The sequence below is a fragment of the Suncus etruscus genome, chromosome 15 (genome assembly GCF_024139225.1).
Source record: "Suncus etruscus isolate mSunEtr1 chromosome 15, mSunEtr1.pri.cur, whole genome shotgun sequence".
NCBI lineage: Eukaryota > Metazoa > Chordata > Mammalia > Eulipotyphla > Soricidae > Suncus > Suncus etruscus.
In genome coordinates this window covers 18,906,978-18,929,534 of record NC_064862.1, presented here as the reverse complement: position 1 = coordinate 18,929,534, position 22,557 = coordinate 18,906,978, and the positions used below count along the sequence as shown (strand labels likewise).

The following is a 22,557-nucleotide window of genomic DNA, read 5'->3' as shown; positions in this document are numbered from 1 at the left end:
AAATGGGACTTTATAAAATTAAAAAGCTTCTGAACAGAAAAACACACACCACACACATACACAAAGCTAAGCTATAATAAAAAGATATCCAAGTGAGGAAAGGGCTGATCTCCAGTATCTATAAAGCACTTGCAAAGTTCAAACAGTAAAACCCAACAACCCCATCCGAAAATGGGTGAGAAGACATATGGATGGCAAATAGAAAAATAAAAAACAGAAAAATATAAAAAAATTGAAATGCAAATCCAAACAATTTTGAGATACTGGCATATATCAAAGTCTAGAGATACTGGCATATATCAAAGTCTAGAAACAGCAGGGTTAGGGTGAGAAAGAAACCCTTATCCACTGATGGTGAAAATACAAGTGGTTCAGCCTATTATGAAAAGTGATATGAAGATCTTTCCAAAACACACACACACACACATACACACACACAGAACAAAACTCCCATATACATCACATACCACACACTCCCCCCGCCCACAGAACAAAATTCCCATATAACCTAGCTTGGCATGTATTCCCCAACTACAAAGAAGTTAATTTGGAAGAATATGCATATCCATATTCATTGTAGCACTTAGAATAAGGCAAGATATGGAAACAATCCAAAGGCTCAAGTACAGGTGAATGGATCAAGAAGCTATAAACCCCATGGAACACAATGAAGCTCTAGGAACAAAACCATGCATTTTGCTGTGGCATGGAAGGAACTAGAGGCTATCAGGTTGGGTAAAGTCAGTCAAAAGGAAAGGATTACAGAAGGATTGCTCTCATATGTGGGTCTGAAACACACACCAAAGTAACAAAGAGCTGAAGGCAACACAACAGGAGAATTGATCCACACAACTGGGGGAAGCTGAAACGAAAGGGGTGTTGGGGTCTTTAGGAAGGGAGGTGGGTACACTAGTGATGGGTGTGCGGTATTGATATTATGTACATGGGAAATCATCGTCAACAGAACTGTAAATACAGAATCTCAATCTATACAAAAAGTGAAAAGAAGTTTAATATTTTGCTAAATTATTTACATTTTTTATTTTTACTAGTTCCTAGATCAGCATTTTTCAACCACTGTGCCTCGGCACTAGTGGGTCGTGAGATTCCAATTTCATCCGTAACATGCGGCTTCGGCTCACAAATAGACCAATCATTAGATTATTTCATAATAAAGTAATTATAAAATAATTTCTTTGTGTTTATTTGATTCTTATTTGAAAATTAATTTATATACAGTCAATATAGGCACAGAGTTAATTTTTTTTTTTTTGTTTCTGGGCCACACCCGGTAATGCTCAGGGGTTACTCCTGGCTATGTGCTCAGAAGTCGCTCCTGGCTTGGGGGACCATATGGGACGCCGGGGGATCGAACCGCGGTCCGTCCAAGGCTAGCGCAGGCAAGGCAGGCACCTTACCTTTAGCGCCACCGCCCGGCCCCCCCCCCCTTTTTTTTGTTGAAATATTCTCTTTTTTTTTTTTTTTTGGTTTTTGGGCCACACCCGGCGGTGCTCAGGGGTTACTCCTGGCTGTCTGCTCAGAAATAGCTCCTGGCAGGCACGGGGGACCATATGGGACACCGGGATTCGAACCAACCACCTTTGGTCCTGGATCGGCTGCTTGCAAGGCAAACGCCGCTGTGCTATCTCTCCGGGTCCACAGAGTTAATTTTTTTAAAACATTTTCTAATGGTTGTGTGCCTCGTGATTTATTTTTTTCACAAAAAAAGTGTGCCTTTGCACAAAAAGGTTGAAAAACACTGTCCTAGATGACTGAATTTTACGGAAACTTAAATTACTCTAGAAAAAAAATTCATGTTGAATGTCAACAAGAAATAGGATGAACTATATAAAACTAAAATTCACTTTTCAATTGTATTAGGCTTCATCTTTAGTATACGGAGAAGGTAAGTAACTTTTGCCAAGTTAACATATAATATGCTAAAATGCAATTCTGATTTCATTTAGAGGTCTTATTTTAACCGTCTGGAAAACAATATAATCTTAAAGCAAACAAATGTAACTTGCATGTGGAGAACCTGAGATTCAACGGCCTAAGCACAACAGACACATACACACACAAGAGAACCCTTAGAAATTATCTTGGGGGAGGGCCAGAGCGATAGCACAGCAGTAAGGCATTTGTCTTGCATGGGACCAACACAGGCTGGAACCCGGTTTGAATCCCGGCATCCCATATGGTTCCCTGAGCCTGCCAGGTGCGACTTTGGAGCAGAGTCAGGATGTGACCCCAAAACAGACACACAAACAAACAAAAAGAAATGATCTTGGGGGGGAGAGAAAGAAAGAGAGAGATGCCAGAGGAAGGTGTAAGAGAAGGATGTGGGGGAGAGGATGGGAGAAGACTAAGTATACTGGTGGTGGGAAATGTGCACCAGTGAAGTGTGTTGTATACTATATGACTGAAACTCAATCACGAACAACTTTGTAACTATCTCACAGTGATTCAACTACAAAATTTATTAAATAAAGACATTATCTTGAAAAAATATGTAATTTAAGAGGTATGAGCTACAGATATAGCAAATAATGTGTTTTAAGTGATTTTAGTTGTAAATTTACATCAAGAAATTATGGAAATCACAGTAGAAACAAGCTATACATGGATGCATAAAATGTAACATGCAAACATTTCAAACATCCACCTTCACTCAGAGCTTCTATACCATCAGTCACCTCTACATACGTATTCACTTATCTTTTGATTTTAGGTCATTCTTTGATGGCTTCACAAAACACACAAACTTCCACACCAAATTTATTTTCATTGCCTAAGCTCAGGGTCCCCCCCCCCCCCAAATTGTATAAGTTAGGTATTTAACCTTTTATGCGACTATCATGACATCCTTCCTACTCTTCAATCATTAAAAAAACAAAACTGAAGCCGAGGGTCGGAAAGATAGTACAATGCGTAAGGTGTTGGGTTCAATCCTCTGATCTGGCCAGGAATAATCCCTGAGTGAAGAGCCAGGAGTAAGTCTTGATCACTGCCAGATGTGACCCCAAAACAACTAAAAAACAAACAAACCAGGGCTGGAGAGATAACATAATGGTAGGGCATTTGCCTTGCATGCAGCTGACCCAGGACGGGTGTCCCCAACATCCCTTACGGTCCTCTGAGCCTGCCAGAAGCGATTTCTGAGCAGAGCCAGGAGTAACCCCTGAGCACCACCGGGTGTGACCCCCCCCCAAAAAAAAGACCACAAACAAACCACACACCAAAAATCAACCTCTTCCTCCTGAAAGAAAAGTCCTAGGGGTTGGAGATTGAGTACACGGGGTTATAGCACTTGTTTTGCATGACGCCTATCCCTATAAAACTCTGGCACTGCTAGGACTTAACTGGGGGGGGAGGGGGTTATTCTACTACGAAGAAAGTAGTCCCTATTATTTTCCCCCAACCTCACAGATAGTGTTTAAGTGCTGAATTTCAAGTTTCATTTTTTCTATAGCCCATGATTTTTGGGTGTACATAAATAACTTGGTAATTTTTGAGGGGAGTGTTATAATTTACCATAATTGTCTCTAACCTCAGTAACTATTAACACTAATTTCCTCAGAAATGCCTAATGGGGGACCGGAGAGGTGGCGCAGCGGTAGGGCGTTTGCCTTGCATGTGCTAACCTAGGACTGACTGTGGTTCGATCCCCCGGCATCCCATATGACCCCCAAGCCAGGAGCAATTTCTAAGCGCAGAGCCAGGAGTACCATGAGTGTCATTGGGTGTGGCCCAAACACCAAATATAAATAAATAAATAAATAAAAAGCCTAATAGGAACGCAGAATGATTCCATTATCTCTTGAGTTGCCAAAGGCTAACTAACCATTTCTTTTCCTTTTTGTGTTGTTTTTGGAATTCACCAGCAGCACTCAGGGTTACTCGTGGCTCTGCGCTCAGAAATCTCTCTGGCAGGCTCAGGGGACCATATGAACTGCCAGAGTTCTAACCAGCTCCTTTGGTCACGTGCAAGGTAAACAAACGTCCCATAGCTGTGCTATTGCTCCAGCCCAAAAGACAGCTTTGTTTTCTTTTTTTGGGTATCTAAACATTTCTTACTTCTAATTTTTTTTTCTGTACCATAAAAAGTGGTTTTGGTAACCTTTACAGGATGCTATAATTTCAAATATTAAAATTATGGCAAGTTTTTGAAATCTTTTGACATCAAATTTACTAAAAACTAAAACTGAATCATATCACCTGTCTAATTAGGTATGATATTTTAAATCTTGTACATTATTGATATATTATACAACTAACTCATTATGTGCCAGTTAGGTAATGGTTGGTACATATTGTATTTGGTAAACATTAAAAGCACTTAAAAAGGGGGCTGAAGAAATAGCACAGTGGTAAGATGTTTGCCTTGCACGCAGCTGATCCAGGACAGTGGTGGTTCAAATCCCAGCATGGTCCCTGGTGTCTGCCAGGAGCGATTTCTAAACAGCCAGAGTAACCCCTGAGCGCCGCTGTGTGACCTCCACCCCCCAGAAAAAAGCACTTAAAAAAGTAACATAAATGATTAAAATGAGTCCTAATAATAAATTACTGAAAACAGATTTCTTGGAGCATGCTATTACAATTTACTAGAGCAGAGGCTCCCAACTTATCCTGTTTACCACCTTTTTTTTTTTTTTTAGAAAAAGTAACCTCCCTTTCACCCTGGAAATCTGCCTTTTTTAACTGAACAGAGTAAGTGTCACCACATCCCCACCCTCATCCCTAGAGTTGTACCCAAGACAACAAATACTATCAGTATAGTTTCAGGGGCCCCAAGATGCCATACTGCCCACTTTGGAAACACTGAAAAGTACTTTGGGAAACAATGAAGAAGCAAGGCAAAGTTCCCCCTCAAAACTTATAGTATCAAATTATTTTCCTGTGGTTAAATATAAGAGTTACAGCTATGCAAAACTGAAAATTCAAAATACTATCATTTAAGATAAAAAGATTAAAAGTAGATCATCTTTCAGCATAGACTTAAGCATGTATCAGAGGTAATACTGAATCATTTTACAAAGATGATCATTTGCATAAATAATCAAATATCTACATGAAATTACTTTCATATTCATATTCAGTGTTACTTAAAAGTTTAAAAGCAAAAAACTGCGTCATCTACAACGATCTTTTTAACAGTATGGTTAGTTAAGAGACTTAGTGATCAAAACTACTGCCTCTGAAAAAGAAAACTCCCTAATTTTTTCATCTAATGCACTGTTTCAAGCCCATGAATGCTGTTCATTTCTGGGCTTACCATTTATAAGTTCGTCTAAAAGAATGTGCAAGTCAGCTTCACTTGGCAATTTATGTACTGTGGTTTTGTGGCAAGTGCTACCATTTTTTAAGGATCAAGAAAAGTGCAATAAATCTAAGACAGGATTGTTAAAATTCATCAAAACATATTATATAACTACCTACTGTGTATTTTTCAACTCATATCACATTATTTTCCAATGCATTTAGCTTTAAGATGGAAACAAAGCTGCCTTTCAGCACCTTTTGCATTGTACTGTTGTATAATCTATCCCATGCAAAGATTAAAAATAATCTTTAAAAGAAAAGAGGTACTACATATTATAAACTCCCATTTATGGATAAATTGGGAGGGAGGAGACTAGGCACTTCAAGCACTAGATTTTATCTTACACTGAACACAAAAATTTGTAACAAATGTTTTGAATTCAACATGAGAAAGTTATAATTTGGTTAAAATGTTATTTTTATGGCATCTTAACACGAAGTTTCAGAGAAAATCATGTGACATTTCACTGATCCCCATTCCATTTTGCCTTTTTTTTTGGTTTTAGGGTCACAACTGGTGATGCTCACGGGTTACTCCTGGCTCTGTGCTCAGAAATCGCTCCTGGCAGGCACGGAGGACCATATGGGACGCCGGGATTTGAACCACCGTCAGTCCTGGATAGGCTGTGAGCAAGGAAGACGCCCTGCTGCTGTGCTATCTCTTCACACATACACACAGACACACACACACACAGACACACACACACACAGACACACACACACACACACACACCCTATTCCATTTCTATTCCTCATGTGATCCCATGTTTTTTCTGCCTGTATCCTATCACTGGGCTTCTCTATTCTTTCTAATATGCTCCTCAGTTTATTTTTTCCCCAGTATGCTGCTTTGCAGCTGCTAGGGGTGCTACTGCATTGAAAGAGGGACAATTAAGTGCATTAATTGTTGTTTTTACTGTCCTTCAAACCTTTAACATCAAAAAGTTAAACTGTTAATTTTACTATTTAAAAAATTTAAAACTGAATCACTGTGATAGTTCAGAGCTTACTGATGGTTGAGTTTCAGTCATACATTGTTCCAAACATTCATCACTTCATCAAAATACATTTTCCTCCACCAAAGTACCCAGTTTCCCTCCCACCCGAACCAGCCTGCTAAGGAAGACACTTATTTTTTTTTCCTCTTCCCTCCCGCCTTTTCCTTTTAGGCACCACTGTTTGCAATACTGTTACTGAAACGTTATCATGCATATCACTTTACCTCTTTTCAGCACCCAATTCTTGTCCAATGATCATCTCCATCTGCCACTGTCATAACAGTCTCTTCTCTGTCCTGACACCCTTCCCCTTTGCAGTAAGCTTCCCATGGTAGACTAGGCCTCCTAGTCCTTCGGCATTACCTTTCTATTGTCTTTGGGTATTAATCTCCTATTTTTTTATATCCCACAAGAAACTGCAAAACATTGTCCCTCTCCAATTCATTTCATTCAGCATTATATTCCTCTCTATTCCAAATAAGTTTCATAAATTCATTCTTCCTAATGGCTGTGTAGTATTCTATTGGATAGATGTACCAGTTTCTTTATCCACTCGTCTTTTCTTGGACACTTGGGCTGTTTCCAGATTCTGGCTAGTGAATGAACATTCAATGAATATAGGAGAGCAGATGACTTTTCTGTATTGTTTTTGGCCCACTACAGCATATTCTCAGGAGCAGCATTGCTGGGTCATATGAAGTAGAAAGCCTGTCTCGAGTACAGGTGTAGGGGGGTGGGGAGGAGGGAGATCTGGGAAATTGGTGGTGGGAATGTTGCACCGGTGAAGGGGGGTGCTCTTTACATGACTGTAATCATACAACTATAATCATGTTTGTAATCACGGTGTTTAAATAAAGATAAAAAAAAAAAGAAAAAAAGAAAAATCAGTTTATAGTTACTTTAAGGAAATATCTATATTGTTTTCTAATAAGGTTGGACCAGTCTACATTTCCACCAGAGTGACCAAGAGTCCCTTTTTCCCTGCATCTAATCCAGCACTGGTTGTTTCTGTTTTATGATGTGTGCTAGTCATTGTTGTGTTGATTTGCATTTCTTCGATGATTAATAACATGGAGAATTTTTTTTTGGGGGGGTGCCTTTTGGACATCAATTTTTGTTCATTTCTTCTCTGGTTTTGGTGGGGTTGAATTTTATTGTTGTTAAGCTCTACCAATGCCTTATATATCTTAGATACTAACCTTTTATCACATGGGTATTAGGAAAATTATTTTTTCCATTCTGTGGGTGTTCTCTGTATTCTGGTCCCATTTAATATAGTCTCATTGGGTGTTTGTTTCTATTTGCTTAGTCAGTGGTGTTTTATCACTGAAGATGCTTTTAGCTTCAATGTCATGGAGAGCTCTGCCTACATTTTTCTTTATGTACACCTTATGGTTTCAGTTCTGATGTCAAGATCTTTAATTCATTTTGACTTGACGTTTGTGCATGTTAGAAAGAGGTCTCAGTTCATTTTTTTGCATGTACCTGGCCAGTTTTCCCAAAATCACTTGTTAAAAAGGCTTTCCTTCTTCCACTCCATATTTTTTGCTTCTTTATTAAAGATTAACCAGTTGATCATATCCTTGAAGTGGCAATTTTAGAACTAAATATATACACTTGATTGAAAAACTGGCAACTGAAGTGAATCATGACTCTATTATCTATGTGCAAAGAACAACATATAAACCAAAGATTCCATTGCTATAATAAGTATTCAGAATCCTAAAAAATTAAAAGGACTCAAAAGGAGTAAAATTAAAACTGGGGCTGGAGAGATAGCACAGCAGTAAGGTGTGTTTGCCTTGCATGCAGAAGGTCAATGGTTCGAATCCCGGCATCCCATATGGTCCCCAGAGCCTGCCAGGAGCGATTTCTGAGCGTAGAGCCAGGAGTAACCCCTGAGCACTGCCGGGTGTGACCCAAACAAACAAACAAACAAAAACCAACAATAACAAAAAATAAAACTGGTAAAACTGTATTAAGTTACTCAACTCTAAAAATACAACAGTGTAGTATGGTACAATACTTTTCCTATATGTGTCAGTCTTCCAATCTGTTGCTGTGAAATTACTGTTAGGCCAATGAGCATATCTAATATGAATTTCATATTAGATAGCAAAAACGATGTTGAAATTGTATGTAACCATTTACCTTGGGTAATAATTTTCAAATCAATGATAAATTCCCTTAGTGAATATTCAATTCAGTTTGGTGTGCAGTCTCTCCCAAGTAGGACTGAGAATCAGTTCTTGTGACAGCTAATTGGGGCAGAGAGTTCAATCTTGGATGTCCTAATGCAGCACATCTTGAACCTGAAGATGCTGAGATCCACCAGAGCCATGCTTCAGGGCCCCCAGACTCTATTTGCTCAGAGGATTCTGTAATGTAGGACTCAAACTTGGGCAACTGCACATGAAGGCAAGTGCCTTGATTAGTCAACCATCCCCCTCCCCATTAAATATTTTAAATTGCATTATATAACTGAAGATCCAGAAATCTCATCTTATTTTTTTTTTTTTTTTTGGTTTTTCAGGCCACACCCGTTTGATGCTCAGGGGTTCCTCCTGGCTAAGCACTCAGAAATTGCCCCTGCCTTGGGGGGACCATATGGGACGCCGGGGGATCAAACCATGGTCACAATTTTTCCTTGGCTACCACTTGCAAGGCAGACACCTTACCTCTAGCGCCACCTTGCCGGCCCCAGAAATCTCATCTTATAACTCTTACCCATAATTTCAGACTTTCCTAATGAAACAACATGAATGGCAAAAATGAAAGTTACTGAACATTTTGATTTATGAAGTATTTTATAAAATAACACTTTAAATTTAATATTTTAAATAACATTTTAAAATGTTACTATTTTAATATATTTTTACATATAACGACTCTATAAATATTTGCTAAGGTACTTACTATTTATTCTACTATAATAGGTGCTATAAAATTCTGAATGTTAGAAAAGTTTTTTTAAAAAATGTTATTGAGCCTGGAGTGGTTGTGCAAGTGGTAAGTCGTCTGCCTTGCCCGTGCTACCCTAGGATGGCCTGTGGTTTGATCCCCCGGTGTCCCATATGATTTCCCCAAGCCAGTAGCAACTTCTGAGCACATAGCTAGGAGTAACTCTCGAGCATCAGAGTGTGGTCCAAACGCCCCCCCTCCCCAAAATGTTATTAGGGGATGGAGACAGCCCTGCTGCTGTGCTATCTCTTCACACATACACACACACACACGCTCTGCTGCTGTGCTATCTCTCCACACACACACACACACACACACACACACACACACCCTATTCCATTTCTATTCCTCATGTGATCCCATGTTTTTTCTGCCTGTATCCTATCACTGGGCTTCTCTATTCTTTCTAATGTGCTCCTCAGTAGGGCATTTGACTTGCATGTGGCTGATCTGGGAGGGACCCGGTTCCATTCTCAGCATCCCATATGGTCCCCCAGCTTGCCAGGGGCAATTTCTGAGTGCATAGCCAGAGTGACCCCTGAGCGCTGCTGGATGTTGGCTCCAAAGCAATCAATCAAAACTTAAATAAAGTTAAAAAAATAAAATAAAAATGTTATTAAAGCACAATTGTCTATGTTTTAGTAATTCTTCTTCTGGCAAGAGAAGAGAAACCCATCAACAAATTAATGTAGTAACAGTTGTTACATATATACATAGGGGAAACAAATGGGGGACTAGTACTGTTGAAGGGTTACCAGGGACTTAGAATAAACACACACACACACACACACACACACACACACACACACACACACATATTTTACACAGAGGTAGTTGCCTTAGTAAAGACTTAAAGAAATAAAACAAGACTTCTTGGAAAACTACAGGTAGCTGACTAATGTTGAAATGTAGAGATTAAAAGGGAGACAATGTGACAGAAAACGAAGCTGAAGAAGTAGATAGGAAAGGTACATAACTGAAGATACCAACCTCCTCTTCATTATATACGCATCCTACAAAATAGCAAAAACAATATCCTTCTCACATGCTCACTTCAGACTGTTCATCACTATTGTTCTAGGCACCACTAGGCAACAAAATATGTCAGATGTTTTAAAAGTAATCTTGGAACACAATACAAAAATGGCCCCTGCACTCCTATGTTCATTACAGCACTATTTACAATAGTCAGAATTTGGAAACAACCCAGGGTGACCACCAACAGATGAATGGCAAAAGACACTGTTGGTACATTACTAAGCAGCAGTTAGAAAAAAATGAAGTCATGAGGTTTGCCTATTCATGGATGGACATGGAGTTTATTATGCTGAGTGAAATGAGTCAGAGGGAGTGGGATAGACATAGTCTCACTCATCTGTGGGATTTAAGAAAAATAAAAGATAGAGTATGGTAATAACATGCAGAGACAATAGAGATGAGGACCAGGAGGATCAGTCCATGATACGAAGCTTACCACAAAGTGGAGGGGAAGGGAGAGAGGGGGAGAGAGAGGGGAGAGAGAGAAAAAGGGAGAGGGAGAAGGAGAGAAAGAAATGCCTGTCTCAGAGATAGGAAGGTGTGGGAATGGGAGGGAAATGGGGGAACATTGGTGTGTGGTGGAAAGTTGCACTGGTGAAGGGCAGTTTACATTCTATGTCTAAAACTATTTACAAACATTTCTGTGAACACAATTCTTAAATAAAGAAATTTTATAATAAAAATTAATTTTGGCTGATAATCGTGGTCTGATTAAAATTATTTAGGTCTGAAATATAAAGGAAGAACTTCAATTTTCTAATATTGCAGAAAAGAGCAAAAGCAAAACAATATTTTTAAGGTGAGACCAGTCTGGGTTATGATCCCTGAGTACTGTACCACAAGTATCAGAAAATACAGTGAATATACAGGGTGAGTCCCCAAAACAAATGAAATAAAATGGTGAAAACAGAAATGTTGGCTAGTTGATGAGGACTGAAGTAATAGCAGTGTGGAGGGTTTTTTTTGCCTTGCACACGGCTGATCCAGTTCAGTACCCGGCATTCCCTATGGTCAGTCCTCCAAGCCTGCCAGGAGTAATTTCTGAATGCAGAGCCAGGAATAAGCCCTGAGCACCACCAACCATGGCCCAAAAACAACAACAAAAACACAAACACAAAAAAGAAATATTGGCTGGTTCAGTTATTAGCCGAGTTTGTGGAAGCACTTGGCAGTCGAATTTTTTTAAGTCCCTATACTGTCACGCCAACATATGATCTGAGAATGAGGATGTATAAGCCTGAACACCACGCCCCCCCCCCCACTTCCTTGTTAATACTTTATTTACACATAGCTATACAACTATAAGCTTGGACAAGAATAAAACAATGCAATCTGTGAAAAGCAAAACGAGGGTCAGAGGGATAGTGTAAAGGGCTGGAGATACAGAAGCCTGAATTTGATTCCTGGCACACTGTCAAGATCCGGGGTACCTGACCATCAGGCCTGCATTGCTCGCCAAGTACTGCTGAGCTGCTCCAATGATTCTGAGCACAGCAGGGGGGAAGCTCTTCTTCCACAAAGAAATGGAAACAGCCAAACCTAATCAAACGGCGATGAGAGTAAGTGAAAAAAACTAAGGGGCTAGAGAAGAATTAATACAATAGTTAAGGGCACTTGATTTGGGTTCAATCCTAGCATCACTTAAATTATCCTAAACTCATCAGGAATGAACCTTAAGTATACAACTAGTATTAAGCCCAAGGCACAGTTGGGTGAGACCCAAATAAAAACAAAAAAACCCATGAAAGACATACCCAAATCATAATCCCACCCCCCATGATCAAATCTTTAGGACCAAGTATTTGGCTACTGAGAAATCTGGTACTTTTTATATTAAAGTGAAAACCCAAATAAACTAAAATTGCAGAAAATGGTTCAAGGACATTCCACCAAGTCTCAGACATGGGCATGTGTTCACTCAGCAACAATCACTCTATCAGTTAAAGTAAATAATCTGCAAAGAGGTCAAGAGGAAGAGGTGTGGGCTGGAAAGCGAGGCTTTTGCCCCGATAGCTGGTAATCCTGGTCCCACTCAGCACCATATATGGCCTATTGAGTGCCACCAGATGTTACTCCTGAGCACAGAAGCAGAAATAGCCACTGAGCACTGCCCTGACCAAACCTCACCCCCTGTCTCCTGCCCCCTTCTCCCACACACAAAAAGATGTGCTAAGGAATTGAGAAAACACAGGAATAACTTCACAAAGGACCTGTAGCTTGAGATAAAGCCACTTAGCTAGGAGAGTCCGAAAGCATATTATTGACTCATGTTCACATTGGCTAAAGGTCATAAAGCTCCATAATAAAACACGAAAAATTATGACAGGGAGGAAAGAAAATAAGGTGTGGAAGATGGGGGATGTTTCAGCTAAAGTACATTTTCCGACTCTGTGAAAGAAAAAGGAAAAATTCTTACCTGGTTGTCTGGTACATTTTGAGAGCTATATGGTTCACTTTTCTAGGCTGCCTTCATCTTCTGGATCCATTCCACACACACAATGCCCCACTAGCGGCAGGCTCTGAACTCTAAATATGCGAAAGATGAATAAAATATAGCGCATGGTTTTGAGAAGTTGCATAACTTAATAGAATTCAGGTTTATACTGGATTTCTTATGAGACATCATGTTACTTCTCTGTGAGGGATCCCACATGTGAAAGGGAGGATGACGGTTATACCAATTTTTAACTGAGAAGAATCATGCAGAGACATCTCTACAGTTTAACAAGTCGTTGGTTGATTGGTTTTCCAAGCCAATAACCTCTCAGTTGAGAGGTGGTTTTATTACTATCAAACGTAAGTGTTTCATTTATCTAAAAATAAGACTGAATCTACACTCAGAGACAAAAGAGAGGAGGGCTGGAAGGTCCAGCTCACGACAATGAAGCTCACCACAAAGAGTGAAGAGTTGCTGTTAGAGAATAACTACATTGAGAACTATCCTAACAATGTGAATAAATGAGGAAGTAGAAAGCCTGTCTTGTGTACAGGCGGAGGTGGGGTGGGGAGGAGGGAGATTTGGGGACACTGGCGATGGGAATGTTGCACTGAAGAAGGGGTTGTTTCTTTACATGACTGAAACCCAACTACAATCATATTTGTAATCAGTTGTTTAAATAAAGATATAAAAAAGAAAATAAAAATAATATAAAATAAAATAAATATTAAAAAAAGACCTAGTCTACCAGAAATACATATTTCAAAGAGTATATATGAATTGCATATACTCAATAAGTATCCTAAAAACAACCTAAATGTACTGAGGCCCCAAAACTAACTCAGTTTGAAATAAGCAGCTCTCAAACTGAGAAATAAGCAGAGTGGTCTAAAGGGATAAGAGTGGACAGGGAAAAGGAGGAAGTGAAAGTGGAGAGGGGAGGTAACAGGCTTATCGAATGCATTGTCTATAGGGATAGCCTGTATTAGATTCATTGGTACCACCCTGAACCCTGAACACCACTGAGCGCATTGCTGGGATGTTGCTCCCTAAAAAACAAGTCCAACCCAAACAAAAGGAGGAAGTAGTAAAATAAGTTTGGAAAGTTTAAGAACAACCCAATAATACATCCCGTACCGAAAAGTTATACATATATTCAAGTGGGTAAGATAAACTTTCTTTGAGCTTAATAAAAGTTGTAATCACTTTATGAAGTGATTAACATTCCTAGAGTAAGGATTAAATCATAAATTTCAGGTAAAACTTTAATACATATTATTACTGAGTTCTTTATTAGGTATCTGCTAAGTTCATCAAGTCAACCTTTAATACTTTTTATAGGGCCGGGCAGTGGCGCAAGAGGTAAGGTGCCTGCCTTGCCTGCGCTAGCCTTGGACGGACCGCGGTTCGATCCCCCAGCGTCCCATATGGTCCCCCCAAGCCAGGAGCAGCTTCTGAGCGCATAGCCAGGAGTAACCCCTGAGCGTTACTGGGTGTGGCCCAAAAACAAAACAAAAAAACAAAAAACAAAAAAAAAACTTTTTATAAAGACTCAGTGATTTAAAATGCATATCCATGCTAAAGTCTTCCATGAGCCTCATTATTTTATCAATTAACTCTGAGCCCGTTAACTAATATTTGAAAGGATATATGACACACCTTTATCTTAAATGTACCCAATTTAGCCTACTTCTTCCTTTTCAGGAAAACAAAGCCAAACAAAATAAGCAAAACACCAAAACCAAAAGTCTCGCCCTAATGGCACCCCAGGAACTCTACCTCCTTAAGTGAACACGCATAAAGTGATATTTAATTGCACCTGAAGTTATTGGCTGACCCCCTCCCCCCATTGTTCCATGGTGGGGATAGGCAGGGAGGGGCACAGAATCAACCACTTTGGGAAACAATGCTTTATTTTCCATTCTGGACCGTACTATTCCTTCAGGTATAATGGGCTGCTCACAATTTCTAAAATACACTATATACTCTATATACTTTTACTCCAAAACTTAGAAACACTCCTGTCTTTGAAGAAGTATATCTTCAGGAACTCTTCAAGGCTGGGAAGGAAGTGTTCCATCCCCACAAAGCTGATTCTCTCTGGCACTCTCAAAACAGGGCTTGTCTCTGTATTAGGGTACCTTCTTTGATTTGTTTGCAAACTCACTGAAGGCATGGTTTAGTCATTTCTGGACCTCTACCATGCAGAGCTTAGTGTTTTACACATTTTGTATTTAGTAGTGTAGGAAAATCCATTAATTCTTCAATGGTAACTAAAAGGACTTAAACCTCAGATGTGAAAAAAGCCTATGATGTGATTATTTTTAAATTTATCTTTCAATTCACCCAACAGTGGTACTAACCTGCGAAATATGCTAGTAGTCCCTTTTCAGAACTTACCATTTTTCTAATTCCACATAATATAGCATATAGCATACATTCAGTGATTTTTATGCATTAATGCTGGAGGAGGGGTTTTAACACAAGACTTATCTTTTAAAAGTCAAAAAGACACATAATTATCTGGCTTATTAACTTTTGTAAATTCACTAATTCTAAATTGATACAAACTGGAAAAATATATATCCGTAAAAGTTTCAAAATCTTCTAGTTGTTCCCAGCTCCCTAACACTTGATTTTACTTTCACTTGGTTAAAATCTAAGGCAGAAAGCCTCATTTTTCAGTTCTATTTATAATTTTCTTTTCTGGTTCCTTATAAGCTATTAAGTAAAATATTTAAGAAACAGGAGCCAGAGTGGTAGCACAGTGGTAGGGCATTTGCTTTGCACATGGCTGACCTAGGACGAACCAAGGTTCGACGCCCCCATCAAACAAACAAATAAAAAGAAACATTAATCCTAGGCCAGAGCGGTAATACAGCAGTAGGGCATCTGATTGCACATGGCTGACCCAGGATGGATGCAGGTTCCATTCCCGGTATCCCACATGGCCACCCCCACCCCCCCAGGACAGCAGCGTGTTGCCCAAAAAAACCAACCAACCAATTCTTCAGATAAAAGTATATTTGGTTCTATGAAGAAATCTTTAAAATTGCTTCCCTTTATTGAAGAATATTCAGAGAATAGAATAAATGGTTCAAGATCTTAGAATGGAGAATTAGTCTGAATTAATTCCCTATGCCTTTACTTACAGGGCTTAACTAAGTAGTAATTTTCTTAAAAATGATTTTTTTGCATTACTTTGCCACAACTAGCAAACAAGTTAGATTAGAAATATTCAGGCAGAAAGGTATGTTAAAGTCAGTACTAGCCGCATGTTACCTAGGTGTTAGGGATGTTACTGTACTTTAAAGCAAGATAACCACTAGTTTTGAGAGAAATGTTTCATTCGCTATATATTTTATAGTAAGGCAAGTTATAGAGGCTAAGCTTGACTAGTGCCATGGACTTGAGCATACCTGGAAATAGAAAATTTCAAATTGTAGCTGTTCTTGACTGGCCCATTACCATTTTTGCAGCTTACAAATTTTTAATTAAGTAACTGCAGTGAGCTCATCTCTACTGGATACTTCTTTTCCAGGGCAGGTCCAGGAACTGGGTCTGGAGCCTTGAAAGCAGAAGAGAAACTAGAGTAAACTAGAGGTAGGCAGAACAATAAACTTGACCAGATAACATGAGATCTAATAGCAGAGAGGTAGTCCCCAGAGTTGCTTATATAAAGTACTCTTAAGTAGAAAAAGGGTTTCAAGTTTCCTGAGGTTGTTTCTTATATTAAGACATTTTCTTAATCTACCCAGAACTACTTAATTCTGCATTTTGGATAAATTCTTCAAAGATTTTTAGCAAAAGACTGGCAAATATTGGACCACAGAATGTAACAGAGAGAAAAAAAAGCAGTAAGTCTATTTTTATGGGCAAAACCGGAATCATAATCCTTCAGGTGATTCTGACTTTTTAAATTTTGCTATCTTAGTTCCGATTGTCTTTTAACTACTCCCATAATTTCTTATAATTTCTAGAAGTTTCTTAAGAAATGCTTTAGAGTCATCCAAGCATTGAAATGAATTTCAAGTTGCAATTTTTAAAAATACTTAGTAATTCTTAGAGAAGGAGGAAAAGAACAGCTCATAAGATGCGGTTCTTAACCACATTGGAAATTTTTTTCCATTACTAAAATAGATTCAAATCATTCTTAAAAATTTGTTAGGTTCATATTAAATACAAAACAAACTTGCAACTGCAAAGGTTATAAAATGGCAGGACATTAAACTTGGTATAGACTGCTGTACTAATTAGATTACCAAGGAAAGTCTGGGCACAACACCCTTACACTTGATGAGCTGGCTCTCTTATGACCTGCTCTAAGAAATGAATCCCACAGCAGACAAACTGTAACAGAATGTAAAAACATAGTGATGACAGGAATCAAGGACTTAACTGTCTGAATTTCTAGTAACAACATAACAAAGCATAAAAGAATAGTTAAGAAAAATGTGAATTTTATATCTTCTATGACAGCACATTATAAGGAAACTCTGGAGATATATGACACATTTTTATTCTAATTTGGCTTCAGTATGATCTTGGTCTAATTGTTCTAGTAAATAGAAGTGGATTGTTAATAATATGAAAAGTATATAAAAAAAAAACTTAACTGCCTAACACAACCCACAGTAGAAGAATGAAACAAGGAGCAACCGCATAGGAGGTCAAGTGTTTGCCTAGCATTCAACCAACCTGGGTTCAATTCCCAGCATCCCATTATGTCCCCTGAGTACTGTAAGGATTGACCTCCAAGCACTGCCTGGTATGAACCCCCAAGACAAAACAACAACAACCTCCCCCAAATGAAACATTTTGGCATTAACACATGGGTATACTTAGACTTTCATCTTCATAATGGTTAAGGTATATAAAACTTGACATTTATAGAATTTAAATTCATTACATCCTAAGATAACTGATGCATCAATATTGATATCAGAATAGTTACAAGCAAATATGTTATAAAGTTCAATTCTGAGAGCTGATAAATGCATATATAACAATTTGCATTAAAATGTAACAAGAGGGGCCGGGAAGGTGGCGCTAGAGGTAAGGTGTCTGCCTTGCAAGCGCTAGAGTAGGACGGACCGGACCGTGGTTCGATCCCCCGGCGTCCCATATGGTCCCCCCAACCCAGGGGCGATTTCTGAGCGCATAGCTCAGGAGTAACCCCTGAGCGTCAAATGGGTGTGGCCCAAAAACCAAAAAAAAAAAAAAATGTAACAAGAATTGGGGCCAGAGTGATGGCGCAAGCAGTAGGGCATTTGTCTTACATGCGCTAACCTAGGATGGACAGCAATTCGATCCCTCGGCATCCCAGATGGTCCCCCAAGCCAGTGGCGATTTCTGAGCACATAGCCAGGAGTAACCCCTGAGCATCACTGGGTGTGCTCAGTAACAAGGACAGCATTCTCCCAACAAGTAGATAACTTTTTCAACACAAATCTTGTCAAAAGGCTATGTCTGAATTACAAAACTTTAAATAAAAAGCAAAAAATAAATCCATGTACCAGAGAACTTAATCTTTATGTCAGGAAATGCATTAAAGACAAAAATAAAACTCTTACAGTTACAATAGGGGATTCTAAATAAAATCATTTATCAATATGTTTCAGATCACACCTTCCCAGGCATTACTACACAACAGAGCAACTATCACAGACTTGAAGAAATTAGGAATGATAGGAAAAGGAAAAAAAGGATTTGCTTAGCTTTGTTTTTTTTGTTTTTTGTTTTTTTTTTTTGGGGGGGGGGCTTCCAAGCAATGTTCAGGAGCCCTGGGGGTCACAAACAGAGATACTCAGCTAGTTGGGTCAAATGATTAAATGCCCAGATCCAATAGTACTAGGGACCATCAGAACCAACAGAACCACCAGGGGGTTACTTGGAGTTTACCCTGGTTATGTTTAGAGTGGGTTTATACAGATAATGATGAGGGATTAAACTCAAGATCACAAATATGCTCCAGTCCTTTGAGCTATCTTATCAGCTCAAAATAATTTTAAACATAACATGGAAAAGTACTTATTTAAACTAGACTTCAATTTAAATATTAAAATCTGCATTATCTCCAGAGAAAAGGGGAGATAAGAATGGCAATTTATTAATCAATATGGACATGATTTTAGTTTAAAGATCATCAAGAAAAACATTTATTAAACCATCATTTTTTTCCTAAATTGCGGTGGGCACCACACAGGTAGCACTCAGGGGACCTCAAGGCTGGAACCAAGGCCCAGCTATCATACTGACACCTCATTACTCATAGAAATATTTCACTTGATTCTTTGGCATGATCAAGCATACAAAGACATCTACATAAAACAGAACTGTGCCCGGATTTTTAATAATTATACTTCCAATTTTGGCAGGATAAGGGATCTTATTACAATGAATAGTATTTCTAAGACAATATAATAGTAATGTAGGCCAGGCCTTTTCTGATTCATGACATTATAAAAAGAATTGGGGGTAGGGGGAAGAGATAGCATGGAGGTAAGGTGTTTGCCTTGCATGCAGAAGGACGGTTGCTTGAATGCTGGCATCCCATATTGTTCCCCGAGCCTGCCAGGAACGATTTTTGACCGTAGAGCCAGGAGTAACTCCTGAGCACTGCTGGGTGTAACTCAAAAAAAAAAAAAAAGAAAAGAAAAGAAAAAAGAATTTAGGGAGTCTGGAGAATATGGATGAGTGGTAGAGTGCCTACCTTGTATACAAGAGGCCTCATATTTGATCCTGGTTCTGCAAACATGATCCTTGATGCTACAACTAACCAAGTGTGCAAGCACAACGACCAAGTGTTTAAGCCACACTTCATCACATCAATGGCAAAGAAAAATACTTGTTTTTCAAATTTAGTATTTACTAAATATCAGAACAATTCTAATAACTTACAATTTCGAGACACAGTACTGGCTTCTGGTCTCTAAGAGAAATCTAGTCCTAGGAATAGCTACTTATTTCACTATGCCATTTTATTTCACTAATTTTGTTTGGGGGCCATACCAAAGGTGGTCAAGGTGTCTGGCTCTGTGCTGGGAATCCAACCAGGGCTGGTGCAGGCAAGGCAAACACCTTTACCCTGATACTATCTCTTCAGCTCCCTTATTTCATTTTGCTAAAGACCCACTCTAAAACATGGTATGTAGATGACATCATCAGTACATGTATTTATTTATCTAAATATTGGGGGAGAGGAAATCACAGCATGGCAATCAATTCCTCCACCACCGAGTTTATTCAATCTTTCATGCATTAATCAGAGCTCAGAAAAACACAAACACAAAAATTGTCCTTATTTTAAAAATAAACTGGGAATCAAAATCATGGCATTATTTAAATGCCAATATTTTCCACTAAAAGTCGATTTCATAATCCAGTCATGCTATGCTTAACACCCAATACAAATAAATCCAGGACTCTAAAAATAATAATTTGGGGTGATAATTTATATAAATCCAGATATATCCATAAATGCAGAGCTATATAAAAAAAAATCCAACCTTTTCCTGTTAGTAATTAAGTCACCAAAACTTCTAATACTACTGGACTATAATGAGTCAGCACATGACATTTAGAAGTATTATTACTGAACCTATCTATAAGGCTGTGTCAATTTTTCTCATCTGAAAGCTAGAATAAAATTATACAAACCCATATATTTTTTATTTCTACTAGTCTCCACACCCACAGGAATCCAGTCAGGCTTGTCTGAAAATGCTCAACTACTTTCTTTCCTGACTCTCCCTGCCCTGCACCTGCCATTTCTCCACCTTTGATGCTTATCAAAATCTTCCATTTCTTTCTGAAAGGGAGCCTCATTTCCTTTAAAAAAAAAAAAAAAGACATATCTGGTGTGCTCAGGGATAACTTCTGAGGGCTCCAGAGGTTTAGTGGAGTATTGAGGTAGTGGGGACTGAACCTGGGGTTTGAATGCATGTAAACACCCTACTATCACTTTGGCCCCTCCAACTCCTATTTGTTGTATCTTTTTTCCTACTGTTTCAGACCACATACATTTCTGTATTTCTAGAACTCCTGTGGGTTCATGCATGAATCATAAGAAGTCACTGAGATGTGGACAATTTTCCTCGTGTACTACCAATACTAACAGGCACATATTCAACAATGTAATATCGACACTAAGAGATACATTCAATAAGTTCCTAACAAATCAACTGTTAGAGCCACCAGTTCGGATGTAACAGAACATACATCAGGAAAAGGCTAGACATGCCACTAAGGAACTAGAACAAAGTCATCCAAACAATTCACCAGAAGTGACTTACAAGTAAGGTAGGTGGTGCCCTGGAGGAGAGGAGAGGAGAGGGGAGGGGAGGGGGGGGGAGAGAAGGGGAGGAGAGGGGAGGAGGGGGAGGAGGGGGAGGGAGGGGAGGGGAGGGGGGAGGGGAGGGGAGGGGAGGAGAGGGGAGGAGGGGAGGGGGGGAGGGGGAGGGGGGGGGGGGGGGGGGAGGGGAGGGGAGGGGAGGGGAGGGGTAGGTGGGAGGCCTTGGGAATGTGATACCCTTTATGGCAAACCTAGAAGCCTAGAACTTGTTTTTTCAAAGACTGCTTAGCTCTCCTGCCAACAGCAAAAGCAAAAAAAAAAAAACAAAACCTACTCCTTCTCCCCACCTCCTCTTCACGTGTGGTGGATATGCTCCATCCACATTTATAATTTATTACGGTCTTCACTTTGGTTTGGGTATTGAAAGTACAGTGTAATTTACCTTTAGCATCTAAGAAAAAACTAAGTAAAAATCTCAAATAAACCCCAACAACACAACAAAACAAAAACAACTTGGTCTCATCTCAACTGGAACAACAGAAGCGTATTTACTTGGCAATACTGCATTAGACTCCAGGTAATATATCAGGAAAAGAGTGCTACAGTAGACATAAAACCATTTGCTGAACACCAACTACACACATCAGGCCCTTCTTCAAACCAATTCAGTGATCACAAAACAACACAAGAATGTAGTATCAGAATAACAAAATGAAACAACAATGTACTGTCAGAATCTGTACTAGATCCTCGTATTCCTGATTCTCATTCTGAAGCTATAAAACAAAAACTCTATGTCCAGGAAAGATCAAGTATAAAAGTAGGAGGAGAATGTTCCCTATTTCAGAAGACAAAATCAGAAAAAATGTTACAAATACATTTGGGGCAATTAAAACTATGTATATAAATAAAACATCACATAATAGCAAAATCCATAAGATTTGAGGACAAGATTCAAGAATCTATGCAGATTAGGTAATGGTAATGATACCAGATGAATGAAATGTTGCTGTACTCATTAATATTTTAATCACATATTTCACAAAGCTTTGCTTCTCCAGGCGCGCTCGAGTTCTCCCTCCCCTCCCCTCCCCTCCCCTCCCCTCCCCTCCCTCCCCTCCCTCCCTCCCTCCCTCCCTCCCTCTCTCTCTCTCTCTCTCTCTCTCTCTCTCTCTCTCTCTCTCTCTCTCTCTCTCTCTCTCTCTCTTTCATTCATTTTTTGGGCCACACCCGGCAGCGCTCAGGGGTTACTCCTGGCTATCTGCTCAGAAATGGCTCCTGGCAGGCACGGGGAACCGTAGGAACCATATGGGGCGCCGGGATTCACCTGCAGTGATCCCTGTGCCACAACAAAGTGTGTGACCCAGCAAACACTACAATCTGGTGTGAGTGTGACCTTTGCTCAGTACTACAACAAAGAGAAGGGGAAAACAAAATCTTGTCCTGGAAGTCGAGATAGCACAGTGGCGTTTGCCTTGCAAGCAGCCGATCCAGGACCAAAGGTGGTT

At 39.3% G+C, this 22,557-nt stretch overlaps 1 protein-coding gene across 2 annotated transcripts in view; it reads right to left on the bottom strand.

Moving 5' to 3' along the window:
- Positions 1–22,557, bottom strand: part of TAB2 (TGF-beta activated kinase 1 (MAP3K7) binding protein 2) — an 83,041-nt gene that overhangs the window by 44,612 nt on the left and 15,872 nt on the right. Inside the window, exon 1 of one of the 2 annotated variants that reach the window (XM_049789337.1) lies at positions 16,176–16,286. The exons of the other annotated variant lie outside the window; for it this stretch is intronic. The gene's annotated coding sequence lies outside the window, so the exon portion shown is untranslated. Of the gene's footprint in view, positions 1–16,175; positions 16,287–22,557 lie in introns of those variants that run through there. 2 annotated transcript variants of the gene reach the window in all.